Genomic DNA, 17,576 nt, shown 5'->3' on the forward strand with positions numbered 1-17,576 from the left:
GAAATAAAGGTAATATGAACAGTTTTACCCACATGAATTTACAAACTTAGATGGAAAATATCAAGTGCTTAAAAAACACAAAAATCACCCTATATGATGTAGATAATTTGAATAGTCCTGTACCTATTAAGGAAATGGGATTCATAATGTGAAAGCTTTCCCAAAAGAAATCTCCAGGCTCAGCTGGTTTCACTGGAGAGTTTTATTGCACACTTCAAAGAAGTAATAACTATTCTGCACAGTCTCTTCCAGAAAATAAAACAGAAGGGAAGCCTTCTCAATTTATTAGATAAAGCTCATCTTGCTCTAATACCAAAATTAGACAAAAACAGTACAAAAAAAGAAAAACCCATACCAATATCTTTTATAAACAGACACGCAAAAATCCTTAACAAAATAGTAGCAAATAAAATTCAGCAATATATAGAAGAATTATAAATCACGACCTAATGGGATGCATTCCATGGATGCAAGGATGGTTCAATATTTGAAAATCAACCTCTGTGATCCACTATATGAACAGGTTAGAGAAGAGAAGACACATGACCATATCAACTGATACAGAAAAAGCATTTGACAAAATTCAACACCTATTCACAGTAGACTTTCATAAAAAACAGGAATAGAAGAAATTTTTTCAATTCAATATATAACAGTCTTCAAAAGATTGCTACAGATAACATTATAGTTAAAGGTGAAGGATTTGGGGGCACCTGCATGGCTCAGTGGGTTAAAGCCTCTGCCTTCAGCTCCAGTCATGATCTCAGTGTCCTGGGATGGAGCCCCATACTGGGCTCTCTGCTTGGCAGGGAGCTTGCTTCCCCCCACCCCCTGCCTGCCTCTCTGCCTACTTGTGATCTCTGTCTGCAAATAAATAAATAAAATCTTTTTTTAAAAAAGGTGAAGGATTTAATATTTAATATTTGGGTTTTTTTTAAATTTTTATTTTTTATTTTTTATTTTTTTTATTTTTTATAAACATATAATACATTTTTATCCCAAGGGGTACAGGTCTGTGAATCACCAGGTTTACACTTCACAGCACTCACCATAGCACATACCTTCCCCAATGTCCATAACCCCACCCCCCTTCTCCCAACCCCCCTCCCCCCAGCAACCCTCAGTTTGTTTTGTGAGATTAAGAGTCACTTATGGTTTGTCTCCCTCCAAATCCCATCTTGTTTCATTTATTTTTATCATGCTTAGTGAAATAAGTCAATTGGAGAAAGACAACTATCATATGATCTCCCTGATATGAGGAAGTGGAGATGCAACATGGGGGGTTAAGGGGGTAGGAGAAGAATAATACTTCGTTTTTAAGATTGAAAACAAGGCAAAGATATTTGCTTTCAGCACTCTTATGTAACAGAGTGATACAAAGCAAGCAAAGGGAAAAAAGGCACACATATTGAGAAGGAAGGAATAAAAACTGTCTTTATTTGTAGATGATATGACTTGTGTACACAGTAAATATCTAAGAATTTGTAAAACAAAAAACCCAGAACTAATAAGTGAGTTCAGGAAGATCACAGCATAGGCTAAACATACAAAAATCAATTTTATTTTTGTGTACTAGCAATTAATATTTTGACACAGAAATTTAAAAATACAATGTCACAATTGCTCAAAAAAGAGAAATAGTTATAAACCTAAGAAAACCCATACAAAACTTGTATGCTGAAAAATACACAGTTATTGTAAAAGAAAAAAGTTTTAAATAAATGGAAAGACATGCCATGTTCACGGAGTGGAAGATCTGTATTCTCCCGAAGGTGATATATAAGTTTTGACAGCAATTTCCTCTCAAAAGCGCAAGAAGATTTTTATGGATGTTGACAGGATTATTTTTAATTTTATATGGAAAAGCAAAGGATCTAGTTTAAGAATTTTGAAGAAAAGCAAAATAAAATGGAAGGAATTGGTCTTCCCAATTCCATGATTTATTATATAGCCACTATAATCAAGACTGTAGTATTGGTGGAGGGATAGATACATAGATCAATGGAAGAGGACAAAAAACCCAGATAAGGCCCCACACAAATATGCACAACTGACTTTTGATAGAGGTTCAAATGAAATTCATGGAGATAGATAACCTTTTAACAAATCGTGGTGGAGCAATTGGAAATTCATAGGCAAAAATGAACCTCAATTGCAGTCTCAACATAGTATGCAAAATTAACTCAAAATGATCATAGACTTAAAACTACAAAACTATTAGAATAAAATAGAAAATGTTGGGGATTTAAGAATAGACAAAGAATTCTTAGACTTGACACCGAAAGCATGATTCATAGAAGGAAAAATCAATATATCAAACTTAATTATTATTAAATATTTTTTTTAACTCTGCAAGAGTGTTGGGAAGATGAAAATGTAAGCTCCAGACTGGGAAAAATATTTGCAAACCACTTAACTGGGAAAAGACTAGTACCTTAGAATATATGAAGAACTCTCAAAAGTCAATAATAAAAAACAATCCAATTAGAAAATGGGGAAAAGACATGAAGAGACATTTTACTGAAGAGTATATGTAGATGGTCAGTAAACATGTGAAAAGATGTTGGACATCATTAGTCATTATGGAAATGCAAATTAGAATCACAAAGATGTTTCATTATAAACCTGTTAAAACAACTAAAATAAAAACTAGTGACAACATCAAATGCTGGCAAAGATGCAGAGAAACTGAATCACATACACAATCCTGGTAGGAATGTTAAATAATACAGCCACTTTGGAAAAACAGTTTGGTGATTTCTTAAAAAACTAAGCATTGCAACTGATCACAGGGAATGATCACAGGGAAACCTGTAGGCAAATGTTTGTAGCATGTTTATCTGTAATAGCCAAAAAATTGGAAGCAACCCAAATGTCCTTCAAAGGTCCTTTGGTTAACGAACCGTGATACATACATGCCATAGAATAGTACTCAGCAATAAAAAAGGAATGAACTGTTGATACAGGCAACAACCTTGGTGAATCACCAGAGAATTCTGCTTAGTCAAAAATGCCAATCTCAAAAAGTCACATTCTGCATGACTCCCATTTATGTGACATTCATTTTTTATTTTCTATTTTGTTTTGGAGATTTCATTTATTAGCAAGAAAGAGCATGATTGGGGGCATGTCAGGGTAGAGGGCAAGTCTCCCTGCTTCCGCTGAGCAGGGAGACTGACATGGAGCTTGATTCTAGAACCTGAGCCACACACGATAGTATCCTTGTAACATTCATTTTTTTAAAAAACAAGGTTATTGACAAGTGAGTTCCCAGGGGCTACAAATGGGATAATGGAGATAAGTGAGTATGACTATATAAGGGCAACATGAACATTTCTTGTGATGGATGAATTTTGTATATTAACTGTTTCAGGGAAAATATATCTTGGTTGTAATATTATATTGTAGTTTTGCAAGATGTTACCATTGGGGAAAACTAGGTAAAGGGTACAGTTTATGTCTGTATTATTTCTTACAAAGGCATGTATCTATACTTCAAAATAAATAGTTTTAAAAATATGCATATAATTTGATCCTGAATTGTACTTCTGAGATTTAGCCATAGATCGTCATTTCAGGTCTAGTTATAATAGCAAAGATTACAAAGATTGTGTTAGTTCATCAAGTGGTATAGGTTTTAAATAAATTCATATAATGCAGATGTTACAAAGAATGAGATAGCACAAATACAATGATTCATATGGAAATGCACACTCCAAAACCATGCTTTGGTACATTATTTTAATGACATATTAATATACCCAAGTGTTTATATTTACACTTTTATATGCAGGGATTACTTTTGGAATGTTAGACAAGTGACTCAAAACCATGGGTGACCCTGAGGAGCTGTGTGTCTGGTGGGCAGGTGTGAATGAAGCCTTATTTACTATCTATATACACTCTTGTTTCTCTTGAATTTTGTACTTTGTATTTCTATGACCAACTGAAGAATATATGAGCATGTTTAAAAAAAAAAGAGAACATCCAGAGACTCAAGTATACACACACACACATATATACACGGGAATTTAGTATATAATAAAGGGAGCATTTTATGACAGTAGGGGGAAAAGATGTGTTATTTTATGAAAGATCTCAGGAATACTGCCTAGCCATTAAGGGAGGATGAACAGTCATACAACTACTTAACTCTTTATATCCAAATGAATTCCAAATGACATGAATATATAATTGTAAACAATGAAAAAAATATTAGGTAAACATTTCATCATCTTGGGATAGGAAAAGTTTTTTGAAAGCATAGCACCAGCAATGTAATCACAAAGGAAAAAGATTGACAGATTTAATATATATATATTAAATATGTATAAGTTTATTCTTTTGTATGCCTATAAGTGTCCAAATATATAAGCTGTATCAAAAGATATGACACTGCCCCTCCAGAAGAGAATAGAAAATAAATTGTGGTATATTTGCATAGTTAGTTACTACACAGCAACAAAAATGGATGGACTATAGGAGCAGCATGGATAAATTTTGTGGATATAATGTTGAGCCAAAGAAGCTATTTACAAAACCAGTCTGTGGTATTAAATGTCAGGAGGGTGGTTCACTTTCAAGAGGAAGGATAGAGTTGCGACTGGCCGGGTAGACATGAGCAGGCTTCCATGACTCTGCTCATGTTTCATATCTTAGGTGGTAGTACAGGGGTATGTTTCCTTTGTGACAGCTCATTAAGCTGTATACTATTCCATATGCATATTTTACTTCAAGAAAACAGTTTTAGGGGCACCTGGGTGGCTCAGTTAGTTAAGCAACTGCCTTCGGCTCAGATCATGATCCCAGAGTCCCAGGATCGAGTCCTGTATCAGGCTCCCAGCTCCACGGGGAGTCTGCTTCTCCCCCTGACCTTCTCTCCTCTCATGCTCTTTTTCACTGTCTCTCTTTCAAATAAATAAATAAAATCTTTTTTAAAAAAACAGTTTTAAAAACAAACAAAAACGTAGCACTTTTTGATTTCCATATTTGTGAGGACTTTTTTTTTTTTATTGATGTTGTCTTTTGATGGTACCATAAATGATAAAACTTCTCAGAAGGCAAACTAGTGATGTGTTTCAAAATTTTACTTAACAATTTCTTTTTTTTTTAAAGATTTTATTTATTTATTTGACAGACAGAGATTACAAGTAGGCAGAGAGGCAGTCAGAGAGAGGAGGAAGCAGGCTCCCTGCTGAGCAGAGAGCCCGATGTGGGGCTCGATCCCAGGACCCTGGGATCATGACCTGAGCTGAAGGCAGAGGCTTTAACCCACTGAGCCACCCAGGCGCCCCTACTTAACAATTTCTATTAAGAGAATTTGTCCTAAGGATACAGTGAGAAAAATATAAGAGGAAACATTTATAATGATTTTCATAATAGCTTTATTTATAAAAATGAAAAATCAGAAGCAAACTAAATGCCCAACATTGAAAGATTATTTAACTGATAATAATATGTAAGGAATTTGCTAAATATACCAAGCAGGGAGATGTTTCTTTGTGTGGGATGCAATACAAATAGTTTGGTGAATGAAGTAACAATTTTAGATCTCTACATCTTTTTTTTTTTTTAAGATTTTTATTTATTTATTTGACAGAGAAATCACAAGTAGGCAGAGGCAGGTGGGGGAGGGGGAGAAGCAGGCTCTCCACTGAGCAGAGCCGGATGCAGGGCTCAATTCCAGGACCCTGAGATCATGACCTGAGCTGAAGGCAGAGGCTTAACCCACTGAGCCACCCAGGCACCCCAGATCTCTACATCTTATGTAAACACATTCACACACATACACTTAAATATACATACTCAAAATCATATTTTAAAGAACATCTATAGCTAAATAGTTGGAGACATTAGTTATTAAAATGTTAACAGAATTTATCTCAGTTTTCCTGTGTATTTTTTTCTTTTTTCAGTTTTACCTTTCATTTCTATAAAAACAAGGAAGCAGAGGGAGATATGACTTTATAATACCTGAAGAAAATAATAAAACACAAGTAAACAAAAGTGCCAGAACATCCTTTTTGTATATTTCTTAGAGTTATTTCCAGCCCCTCCCAGCACTATTTAGGGGTTTTAGTTATAATGGGAGAAAAAGAAGGGAAGATAGAGAAATATAAATCAACTGTTTATTTGTTAAGTTTAATCATGTTACAAGATAACATTGAAAGATATGAATCTTACAATGTTAAAAAGAACTTCTCTTATATATGATTAGAATTATTTCTAGGTCATCCTTTATTGGGTTATTTTCATTTATAGATTGAATGATCATGATATAATTCTAAGTATTTTCTAGTGTATTGGAAAAATTTAAAAAGTGGTATATTACAAACTTAAAAAGAATTTTCATAATTAATTAGACCAGGTTTTATGAAGTTTTAAAGGTATATAATTTTTGAGTCTGCCTTTAAGAAAAAGAACAAAATTTGTAATACAATGTTATTTACTGCCTCTTGGAAAGGCATGTGGAAATGGAGGGTCCTAGCACTTAAAGTTCCTTTTACTTCATGTTAAATTCACCTAGTTAGACACATAATTCATGTTAAATTCACCTAGTTAGACACATTTCTTATGCCCTGTTTCCCTTTTAGGGGGAATTATTGCTCAAAATTGTTAAATTATGACAACACACCTATTTGTTAATAAAGCAATTTAAAGATGTCTTGAAGACTGATTCATTAAAATACAAAGGAAAAGAATACATATCTTAAGTCTTACTGTGGAAGGTTGTTAAACTTATTGACGCTTCAAGGCCCTATACATAGAATAATTGGATTTACTTATTTCTTCTATTTTAAAGTAAAAATTCATTCAACGAATAAGTATTTGATTAGTATTATTTATTTATTTATTTATTTATTCCAGAAATAGCCTCACACTTATAGAAACTGTACCCCTCCCCCGAATTCTAAAATTTGGCTTCAAAATATATTCAGATTTCACTTCAGAGCTTCTTGAACTTGAACACACACTCTGCATTCAGGTCACGCAGGGATCTTGTTGAAATGCAGGTTCTGATTCAGTAGGTCTGGAGTGGGGTCTAGCGCCGTGCGTGTTTTCAGCGCGCTGCTCGGTGGGAAAGCGCGGCCGCTGCTCCGCAGACCACACCTGGTGTAGAGCGAGGCCCCACCCCTTCCAACCTGTATGCGGCAACCCCTCTTCAGAAGCCGGAAGGTACCTCCATGCCCTCAACATGGGAGGTGCTGGGGAATGTTCCAGGCTGTGGTTCTTACAGGCGGTTGGTGAGAAAATAAGTGGGAACGCAAATATAGGAGGACCTGGATTGCTTGAAGTTCCTGACACGGCTGAGGACCGTGGGTGAGTGGAGTCGGACTGAGAGCCAGAAAGCAAGCCCTCGAGAGGAGGATAAGCCCTCCTCTTCCTGCACTCCTTTGAGGAAGTGGTCTGAGTAAAGGAGATGGGCAGACTCTTGTCAGTTGGCAGCCTGCCTTCAGAAGCCCCGGGGAAGGCGGGGAGTTCGTCTTGCAGGAATTCGAGAGTGTAGAGGAAGACCCTCAGAATTGTTCCAACTCCAGTCACACACATGCGGTTGCTTCCATTTCAGGGTTTAGGGCGTGCTGTGTGAAGCCACAGTCCTCCCAGCAGGCGGCCTGGCCCACCTGTGACCTGTGACCTGTGACCTCTTCTGGGAAGTCTCCTCAGGAGCTGACGGCATCCAGCGTTCCCTAGTTTCCTCGCTCGACGGTAAAGCCTTGGCATGGTGTTTTTTACATTGCGCTCTTGTGCGGTGAAGCGCCTGCACGTCCTTGGTGGGGCGATGCGGGGGTGCGGAGCTCTGAAGAGGCGCCTTCCGGTATCTGCGACTCCGGCCATCACAGACATAGGACTTGTTACTGTCCAGGAAAACGAAGAAAAGCACGAAATGTGCTGTGGCTCCTAATTTTGGTACTTTTCATCCCTAGGAGAGCTGATGCACGTATTTTTGTCTGTGGTAAAAGCACACAAACATAGAACACGATGTTTGCCTTCTTAACGCGTTCTGAAGTGTTCAGTCCGGTACTGTTAACCCTCGGTACAATACTGTGCAGATCTCTAGAACGTTGTGTTCATCTTATAAAGCTGAAGTTCTATAGCCTTTGAGACTCCCTGTTTCCTTTTACCCCCAGCCCCAGACCTATGATACTCCCTGAGACCCGCAACCTGCAACCAACAATCACTCTACTTTCTGTCCCTTGGAGTTGGACTCTAAATACCGCATGGAAGTGGGATCGTGGAGTATTTGTCTTTCTGTGAGTGGTTTATTTCACTTAGCCTTATGTCCTCAGGTTTCATCCATGCTGTAGCATAGGTCAGCATTTCGGTATTTATGGTCAAGTCGAGCTCTAGTGCATGTATATACTCCATTTTCTTTATTCGTTCCTCTGTGGATGGCCTTGTCGGTTGTTCTCAGCTTTTGGCTATGGTGAATAACGCTGCTGTGAATATGGGTGTGCAGGTATCTCTCTGAGATCCTGATTTCTGTTCTTTTGGCTACATACCCAGAAATGGGATTGGTTGGTCATATGGTTGTTCTGTTTGTAGTCTTTTTGCGGAATCTGCATCCTGTTTTCTTCATCAGCTGCACCATTTTACATTCATTTACAGAACACTTGCTATTTTGTTTGTTTATATTTTATAATGGCCATCCTAACAGGTGTGAGGTGATCTATTTTAAATATAATAATCTCGAACTAGTAACATACAAGAGTATGGGTGTAATCCATTTGGGGTACATTTGTGTTTTCACCTCTAACATTTTCTGCTACTGTTAACTAGTTGGGCCACTGAGATTTACTTTGTTGGCCCTTCCTATCTGTAATACACCCATTCTTATTCAAAATGAGCCTGTGTGGGACATTAGTCTCTTCTCTGTCACTGCCTCACAGAGGTCAGCTTTGAGTAGTTGCAGTGGATTTTCTTTGGTTTGCCTTCCTATGGTCACCCTCCCCTATGAAACAAATTACCAAGAATTCTTAAAAATAGTGAATTGGGATAAATCGGAGGGAGAGACGAAGCGTCGAGACTGTGGACCTGAGAAACAAACTGAGGGTTTGGGAGGGAAGAGAGGTGTGGGGATGTGGGAGCCTGTGGTGGATATTAAAGAGGAAATGTATTGCATGGAGCACTGGGTTTGGTGAATAAGCAGTGAATCTTGGAACACTGAAAAAAATAAAATTAAGATGTTAGAAAATAAATAAATAAAGCTCTTTCACCAAAAAAAAAAATTAAAAAGTAAAAAAATAAAGTATTAACATTCATATGTGAGGATGGCTATTGACAGTGATTGACTAGGTATGAATGACTAAAAAAAAAAAAAAAAATTATGCAGAATTGGCAAAAAGGAAAAGAAAGTGTCCACCCCAAATGTGACATCAGAATCTTTGGGATATTTTAGGGAATCTGTTTATGACACCAGTGCATGAGCCTGGCAAGCAATGTGACATTGCTGAAACTCATGAAGAAAAGCAAGGTCCCATGCCAGGGGTAAGCTCAGACCTCTGGGCAGAGCTCCCAACTGCTGGGAGGTTTACTTGTTTTGCACACTTTACGAAGTAATTGGTTGTTAAGTCACATTCTGTGGTTGCTTTACAAAGTGGCTTTACAAAAGTAGCAATACTGGGATGCATTAGAAATGATGATTTAAGATTGAACTGGCTCTGTTGAAATAACCTAAATTACATGCTGTAACATTGTTTTTCCCAAGTGGCTAAAATCACTGACTTAAGATATTTAGAATGTCAGAAACGTATATTCTTAATAAGCTTGGAAAGTCTTCCATACTTCAGGGAGTATCATAGGTCTTCATCATCATCTAAGTAGGCCTCTGAGACCACATGGGCTGTGACTTGATTTCTCTCATTATGAATAAATACAAAATGACTGATGCATTCTGACATCCGGACGGGGCTGGACCAGATGTGAGACTGAGTCATAGTTGCGCGTTCCTTGCTTCAAATCCTTCAGTGTACATTTAGCATCTAACATTTAAACATTTAGACTGAAGGATTATTCTTCTTAAGTATGGTAATTCTTGATGCCTAACAGATGGATCTGTCAAGCATGTGCGTGTCTGGGTACATGGAGCTAGATTCAGGGATGGCAGCTTCCCCGGGCATCACTGTATACCAGTGGAATATCATTAGTGTAGACAGTAAACATGGCACCTGTCAACTCAGATTTCTACATGAAACACTCAGGTGGTTGGTAAAACAATATTTATTCCAACTCCCTCATAGGGATGGGGAACAAGATAACATTAAGAATTGTTTCCACTGTTGAACTATCTCTATTGAATATTTTCATAACAATAGTGAAAACCTCTTGGCATTGCCTAATTGCCTAATTGTAGAGCAGCGAGAACTGGGCCTGCAGCATTCGGTACTCCCCCGTTTCCTGCACCACCTCCTCAGGAAGGCTCCGCAGGGCCACCTACGGCCAGGGTACCCACGAGCGATCAGCAACAGGCTTCAGGACCTGGCCAATACCTTGCAGGTTTAGGCCTCCCAGTCCCAAACAGGGCCCACCTTGAGGTGCTCGTTGGTCCGCACAGCTCCCTGAAGTTCGGCCTACAGCTTCTCCAGCTCTGCCATCCGGCTGTTGGCCAGTTCCTGGAAAAAAAAATAAATAAATAAAAATAGGCATTGCCTAATTGCCTCTTTTAAATATTTTGCAGAGTGTTACAGCAAGCCACACCACTATCTTAGTTTGGAATCACTCAATTTTGGCAATCGTCAGTCAGTTGAAATTCTTGTACTGAATGTTATATTGTATAGGTCTGTTTATTAGAAATGAGTGGTTTAGTTTTGAACATTTATTTCATTTTATTGAGGGATAATTGACTGTAACATCATATTAATTTCAGGTATACAACTTAACGATTTGATATATGTATATATTGCAAAATGATCACCATAATAAGTCTAGTTAACATTTATTAACATATTTAATTATAATTTTTTCTTGTGATGGAGATTTTTAAGAAGTATTCTTTAAACAACTCCCAAATATATATTACAGTATTATTAACTACAGTCACCATAGCATTTATTTATTTGTTCTATCTAAAAGTTGTTAATGTGCTTTTCAAGAATTTTTGGGTTTGGTAAATCATAAAAGGAAGCTGAACTGAAAAAAGGACCATGGAAAAGTGGAAAATGTATTGACAATATGAAAGTAAACAAACAAAAGAACTTTGAAAGCCATTTTGTAACTTTATATCTGTGTACTTTACCATTGCCCTGGTAAGTATGAATAACTAATTCTGTCTAGTAATGAGAGACCAACTATAGATACACACACTTCTGTTAATACAAAATAACTTTCTCCCAATTCCATTTCATAAATGTTCAGTAATACTTGAAAAATAACAGTTTGAATGGTTACCAAATTAGCCTTTCTGAGGACACTGTCATGATTTAATCTCTGTTTGGCAGATTGTGTGTGTGTGTGTGTGTGTGTGTGTGTGTGTGTGTGTTGGAGACAGAGTCACATGTGTGAGCTAATACAAGCATGTAGAGTTGAATACACAGCACAGGAAAAGTACTCACATGCATGTGAGATGGGTTCCAGTTTGAGAAGGCTAGAATTTATTTATCACCTGCAAATTTCACAAAAACTTGACATAAATACCGAGAGCACTTTGCCTTTATAATATGACATTGGAGAAATATCTGGGCTCTGTCCTGACAGCAAGGGCAAATGGTTGATATCATGCATTAAGAATGGGCACTTTGCAGTTCTCAGCATTTGGAACTCTGCCATGTAAATCTGAAATGGGTTGAAGTGGAATGCTAGGATTTTCATATAGTTATTAGAGGGTGCAAAATTTCAGAACCTGTTGGGGGGGATCATAGGAAGTTAATTTCTGAGAAAACAATGTTACTAGTAAAAGATATGTTTGGACCAGAGACTGTAATTTATCTGGGTCTTATCTGGATGAACAGGAGATGGGAAAAATCTTAACATAATGAGTGTGATGGAGTAATGTTTTTCTGTGTTAGTAATAGTCACTTTTGATATTTGGGTTGAGGTACATTCTTGTGCCATAGTAATGTAATAGTTATTCCTTAATGCTATTATAATATGTGTACTAGCTTTAATGAGAGCCTGCAAAGAGATGAATATAAAAAAGATTCCATGACATGGTTTATGTTACAAATAAGAGCTTTTTGTCAGTTGCAAGTGTAAAGGTGTATGGGGAGAAATAATCAGATTCTACATAAAGTGTCACACTTTATGATTGCTTTACTTTTTAGACATGAACCTCAGGCTTTCATCCCCTCTATAGGTTTGCCGTCCTTGGATGAGAGGAAGCAGCACTGGAATGGTAGTAAGGCTGCTTCTGGAAAGTTTGAGTTGTATATCCATGCTAACACAGCTGAGACCCAGTGTTATCCATTATCACCAAAACACAAACTATTTATAAAAATATAAATAACACAAAAGTGACTATTTTATTAAATGAGAATCACTGGGTGGAGAAAATTTATGAAAACAATAAGGCACTTCTAAGCTATCAGACTGTACAGCTACAAATGAGTTATTACAAGCATAATGATTGTCTTATGCAGGGGTTAAAGAAAACAAAGCTTTATTCACAGATATGCACCAATAAAAAGTGATAGATTGTGACCACATGGTTTGTTGACCACAAAGAGGAGCAGTATTTATGCGGATCAACCTGATGGTCTCAGAGACTGGGGGCAGTGTCAGATCAAAGATTGGCCCGTGAATGGGAAATGCGTCCTTGCATTTACTGAGTGCCTGCTCTGTGACAGCTCTCTGCTAGGCGTTTAATGCACGTTGTAATTTGAGAAGAACAAAGAGCATGATGAATAGTCTAGTAATGGACAGAGATTAGAAGGGCTGGTGCAAGCTTCCTGGAAATTCAAGTGATAAAAAGGAGGTGGGGAGCTGACACTAATGTCAGAGAAGAGGCTTAGCAATAAGAAATAACAGGCCAGTTCTGGGCGCTCGGAAGGAAGGGTGCTCAGCAGAAGGCTTCAGCCACTTCTTGTGCCTTAGTGGTGACTAAAGGCAGTTTTATACTCATTCAAAGCACATTTACCTTACAGCGTGTCTTTAGTTTATATCTGGGGTGGGAAAAATAGGAAAACACCAGAAAGCAGAGGGACATCAAGGGTGTTTATATCCATCTGTCTGTCCCTTCCATTCATCTATCTGTCCATCCATCTGCCCAATTCAGGAAGCCAGAAGACAGATGGATAGTTAGTGGTTACTTTTTCTGGAGTTACCAGTATAGGTAACTATTAGAGTTAACAGTTCTTAGTTAACATCTGTGTTAACATCTGTGTTAACATCTGTGATCAGTGGCCCTTAGTGTCTGTGACCCATTGGCTTCACACTATACCTGTGCATATCGTGTGGCCCAGGACATCAGCTGATGTTTGTAATGCTGACCTTAAGTCACTGAGGAAATAATTCAATATAATATTCAATAGACCCATTTTTAAAAAAACATTGTATTTATTTGACAGAGATCACAAGTAGGCAGAGAGGCAGGCAGAGAAGCCGGCCCCCTGCTGAGCAGAGAACCTGACACGGGGCTCGATCCCAGGACCCTGAGATCGTGACCTGAGCCGAAGGCAGGGGCTTAATCCACTTAGCCACCCAGGCACCCCTCAATAGACCCTTTTAAAGAAGGCAGATACAAGTAAGATGTTATTTGAGAAATATTTCCTTTTTTCTTCCATGAGATTGATGATTCCTTGTGAGTAAGAAATCATCTCTTACTCATTTTTATATCCTTGACACCTAGCACAATGTTTTTCACATAGAAGGTAAAATATTTGTGACACTGAACAGAATAGAAATAATTTAAGATTTGGGAGAAGAGATTTGCATTGTTTAAAATCCAGCATTCCCATTATCCGGTTACTCAACCAGAAATGGTATTTTGTCCTACCCATACTCCTGCCCATTTCTAATACACAATATATGATGTTTCCATGTATTGAATTAAGGACTTGGTCATGGAAGTGTCTTTAATAGCAAAGAGGATATGTTTCTAAGACATATTTTAGGAGTGTTGAACAGAGGAAGGTATTGTCAGGGTAGTATCCTGTGAAGAACTGTTCTCCACCGTTCTGCATCACAGGTGCCAGTCACGGTCTCTCCTACTCGTGCCTGTGCCTACCTGGTTCTTAGCTCAGTAAGTTGGAATCTGCTAGCCCAAGTCTATACAATATCTAAGCTCAAGGTGGGACTTAGAGAGATGTAAGTTAGGGTCAAGGACTATAGACCTTTCCTAAGATACCTCTACCTGAAGTATGGCCAAGGCATCCTCATCTCTACTAGATCTATCATGCATCTCTGAAGAGACCTAATTTTCCTTTAAGAGAACTCGTGCTGTGTGGTAGAAAGAGCTGTAGGTTCTGGAGTCCATGGGCTAGGATTTCAGTGACCACATTTGCCGCATATGAACTATAATTCCATGAGCTTCAGTTTTCCTAATTATAAAATGAGTATTCTAATATCTTCCCTACAGGATTATTGGCCAGATCATAAGAAATAATGTGTGTGATGCACTGGAGGGATTTCAAGGTGCTAAATGCGCACTGAGCCAGAGTTCTCTTTGTGACCAGACCAACTTTTGGTAGCTTTGCTCCCGAGGGTGTATTAATTTATTACTGCTGATACTGGTTGAAAAGTAGGGGAGTTTATAAGGAACATTTTACTAATAAGGTCTACAGTTACAAATTAGTTATTTAGGGTAAATTGGTAATTCCAAAGTAAGGAAAAAGAAAAAGTGTTATTCATAAGAGGGGAAGTTCTTCACACAAGAAACACAGACTATATACTCTTCTGCCAGTTCTTCTAGTACTTTGACTTTATTATCTTCGTTACAGACTCTCCCACCTTCTCAACAGAATCCTGACCACCTCCCTGGTATTCAGTTAGCTCATTAACACTCTAGTATTTTCACTTAAATCTAGTCAAGATCCTACTAACACTTGTAAGTGTAAGTGTAAGAGCAGTGTTTCTCTCTCTGATAACAACGTTTTACCACGGGGCTGTCCTTAGTGTGAGAGAGAATAGCATTTTTCCTCTGTAAGTTCTTGTCAGCTTGGTGGCCTTCAGAATTCCTGTTAAACTATTCCTGGAATCCTTAGAAAAATGATTTCACATTCTAAACAGTATATTTTAAGGGGGCTTAAACCCTTTCCTACAATGCTATACATAGGACACTGCATCACCCACAGTTTAATATTTGTTTTAACAAGTTACAATAAAGATGAAAACCAGCTGTGTCATGCTTTTTGCAATTTACCATTTGCCTTTGTCAGTTAGAAGTATTTCCAGAGTCTAAGATTCACTAGCAATCCCTGTATCTTGTGTTCATGAGCCATGCAGGTGGCAAGAAGTCCCCTTTATGAACAGATGAAGTAAGCTCAGGGAAATGGCCCAACTATTCAAACCACAAAATGTGTTTATAGCACTTCTGACAATAACATTTTAGAGTTTAGGTGCTCTTTCAATTGGCTTGTGTATAGGAGATACAGTAAAATATTAATTCATTCAACAAATTTTTAGCTCCTATAATGTACAAAGCACTATAGGTTATGTGGAGAAGGCTCTGAGAGAAGCAGACAAAAACTCTGCTTCCTGAAGCATGTTTTGCTTTTTTCTTTTTGTTTTGTTTTATTTTGTTTTTGTAGACTGCCAGATATTTCTGGGAGGAGAGTGTTATGCTACTTATTTGGCTTTCAGGGGGGAAAAAAGGCTAATTATTAGTGTCTGATTTCAGACTATCTGGAGTTGGGGAGAGCTAAGAGAGGGAGCCAATAAACAGAGGAAATGAGTAGAATGTGTAACATGTCAGGTGGGGATTGGTAACTACAAGGATGATAAAGCAGGAAGGGGAGAATAGGGAATGTTTGGGGAGGGTTGTATTCCTAAATACGGTGATCAGAGAATGCCTTGTGGAGATGCGTACACTGGGTAAAGGCCAGAGGAAGTGAGGGAACAAATGCAAATGTCTTGGAAAGCGAGTTCCAGACAGAGGGAACAGCAAGTGTGGGGCTTTGAAGTGCAAAAGCGATGGATGTATTCGGTGTGGGCGGGGAAGCCCTGAAGCCCACGTGACTGGACACCAGTGAGCAGGGATAGTGAGGGGTAGGAGATGACGTGAGACAGACCCACGCTGAGCCAGGCCTGCAGCGCCTTAGTAAGGACTTTGCTCTTCCTCTGAGTGACAAGTCAGAGGGTCTTGGGCAGAAGAGTGACATGGTGTGATTAAACATTTCAGCAAGACCCCAGGTGGCTGCTCTCTTGAGAGTAAGTGGAGAAAGGGCCAGACACTGGGAATTTCTTCAAGAGCCCATGAAATAGCCCAGGTGAGAGATGGCTGTGATTTGGACTAGGGTAGTTAGATGTGGTCGACTTCTGGATTTATTGCGTGCCAGAGCCAACATGATCTGTTCAGCAGATTGCATGTGTAGTGTGACAGGCAGAGGTGAGTCAGAGATGACTCTGAGGCTCTTGGTAACCACGTCAGTCAGTCAGACCTGAGCTTTTGTGTTTTGTTTTGAGGTCAGACTCAGATTCTCTTTCTGCCTGCTTTCCTCCCTAACTGTTTGTTTCCCTTTGGACCAGACCTTGCTTATGGATGGTAAGCCCCCTGAAGGTAGGGATAGGATATAGCCTAGCACAGAGCCTGCAACGTAGTCAGTACTCAGTAAATAGTTCTTTGAGTGAATGTTGATGTACCTTTGTCCATGGTTCAGTTTCTGAAACTGTGAGGTCTAAATAATAATACTGAGTTTTGAAGAATAAATGGAAAAATGCTATGTCCAAGGTGCATTATACATTCAATGTACAGGAAACATTAATAGATGGAAGCTGTAATTGTCCATATTCGATGCCATTTAAAATGTTGGTAAATGTTTCGAATATCCACAAGGGAGACTTCTTAACAGGAAAAATAATGGTGGCAAATTTTCACCATTTCTGTTAAGACCATTTCACTAGGAGCCATCCCGTAACTCAGAAATAGAAGACTCCCATGTCTAAAAGCCATAAAATCCAAATTATTTTAACAGCATTGCTGCAAATGGAGGGGATTTGCCTTATCCATAATATTGAACTAGTGCACAAGCAAGAGAAGCATCCCCTAGGAACTTACCTTCCACACATCAATATTGCTTACTATGATGATTGTGGTTTTAAAGTGGCACCTACTCTCGGCTTTTGGAATAAACATGGAAGGGCTGCAGTGGTGTCAAAAGTAGAAGAGCAGAGACTAAACGGTTTGAGAGACTGTGTCCTTCTGTTGTCACGGTAGCCAGAAGCTCCCAAATAGATCCTTTCCCCTTGCCCAGATGTTTAATGTGTGTAATAGCATGCCCTAAATGGTGATAGAGCCAGATGTAAATGTATAATGTCTTTTTTTTTTTTTTTGTCCTTAACAGTTTAGAAAATCTTTTTAAAGCTCAGAGGTTGAATTTAGCTGAGAATAAGCAAGCGAGGATTTGGTAGAACATCTGTGTTTCGAAGTCGGTATTTTCAAGCTGTATATGAACACTCTGTTGCTTTTCCAGTCGAACTGGTTAATT

At 38.3% G+C, this 17,576-nt stretch overlaps 1 protein-coding gene across 3 annotated transcripts in view; it reads left to right on the forward strand.

The window, feature by feature from the left end:
- ENOX1 (ecto-NOX disulfide-thiol exchanger 1) overlaps positions 1 to 17,576 on the forward strand; it is a 561,141-nt gene that overhangs the window by 166,050 nt on the left and 377,515 nt on the right. For 2 of the 3 annotated variants that reach the window (XM_059377619.1, XM_059377624.1), the window contains exon 3: positions 7,568 to 7,707. The exons of the other annotated variant lie outside the window; for it this stretch is intronic. The gene's annotated coding sequence lies outside the window, so the exon portion shown is untranslated. The remainder of the gene's footprint in view (positions 1 to 7,567; positions 7,708 to 17,576) is intronic. 3 annotated transcript variants of the gene reach the window in all.

Source organism: Mustela nigripes, chromosome 15 (assembly GCF_022355385.1).
Source record: "Mustela nigripes isolate SB6536 chromosome 15, MUSNIG.SB6536, whole genome shotgun sequence".
Taxonomy (NCBI): Eukaryota; Metazoa; Chordata; class Mammalia; order Carnivora; family Mustelidae; genus Mustela; species Mustela nigripes.